A 1548-nucleotide genomic window follows, 5' to 3' on the forward strand; every position below is an offset into this window, starting at 1 on the left:
CTTTAAGGAAATTATGATTGAGCTTACCTAAAGGGTAACAAAATTGGGCTGGACACACAAATGGAGAAAGAAAAATATATAGATATCTGTACACATGTGACCAGACATTAACACTAAACTTGAGGTAACTTCAATTTGCTCATAATGCTGAGTCAATTTTTTTCTACCTGGCAAATGAAAGACAGAAAGGGGAGGCAATGATTTCAAAGGCAACTGAATTGTTTTCTTCAGTAGTATAATCGAACTTGTCTGCTCAGGTAGTGAAGTTCTGTAGAATAGAAATAATTTTATCATACAGAGAGAGAAATGAGCAAAGCTGGTGTCTGAACAGATTCCTAACTTATGAAACTTAAGCAAAGAAAAACTATGGAAAATCTAATCTCATGAGGCCATCAAGAGCAGCTTCTCAAAGGCCAAAGGCTGTGAGCCCCTTTGGGGGAGGGAAGTCCTTGAACAGTAATAGACCAACGAAGACCTGAAGAAAACGAAAGCCATAGAGTGACTTATGTCAACAAGAGAGTACCTCCATATGCACTAAAGGAAAAATCCAGTCTAAACTCTTCTGTACAGCCCATGAGAAGAGATGTGATGTTGGCACTAGAGTGACGTGCCAACATCTCAGCTGGTATGCAGTATAATCACAAGTCAGTATGACCAGAGGACACGTGAAAAGTGCCTTTGAGTGTTACCTCAGTGCAACCCTGCTTCTATGTGGCTCACTGGAGACCAATGGCAACAGAAAGATGAGTAGAACTATGCCAAACAGAGGTAAGTGTGTGATAAGAAGAGAGGTTGTTCCAGAAGGTCTCAAACTAGCCACCTATGGTAGGAATTGCAAAGGGAACAGGACCTCAGTGATGCTGTGTGGACAAGCATCACTGGGGTCCTGTTCCCTTTGCAATTCCTACCATAGGTGGCTAGTACCCTTCACACTACTTCTCCAGAGAGATCGGTACTAAAGGAATTTTCTCAGGCCTCCTTCATTCAGGAGACTAAATGTTACCATAAAGAAAATAAAGGAATTTGTAGAGGAAGAGGAAAACAGATATCAGAGACTAAGCTAACCCATTGGGAGAAACTATCACTCCTTCAGTCTACAGAGCACTCACTGGGGCTAAGGTATCCTGCTGGGTACAGAGTTACAGCAATGACCAGGACAACATCCTTGACTTTGTGGGGCTTGCCATCTCAGGCAAACCAGAAACGGTTCACAGTTATGTGATTGTAATCATTGTTAACCAAAGTGTTTGGGAGCCATGAGTGTAAAGGGACCTAACTTGGTCAGGGGAGTGAGAGGAGGCTTCTCTGAGGACACATATAAATCAAGACCTAAAGGATAGGGGAAGAAAGCTGGTTGGGAGCTGGGGCAGAGAGCTTGTCATGCCAGATAGATGGAACAGCATGTTTCCACAGCCTTGAGATGGGAAGAAGCTTCTATCAGCCCTGAAGAAGCTACAAAGAAAAAAACATAGGCTAGTGGGGTTGGAGCACAATGAGAAAGCACGAGATAGGCAAGGCTGGTGCAGCAGGGCTGTGCAGCCATGCTGA

This window comes from Pteropus alecto, unplaced genomic scaffold (genome assembly GCF_000325575.1).
Source record: "Pteropus alecto unplaced genomic scaffold, ASM32557v1 scaffold12, whole genome shotgun sequence".
Taxonomy (NCBI): Eukaryota; Metazoa; Chordata; class Mammalia; order Chiroptera; family Pteropodidae; genus Pteropus; species Pteropus alecto.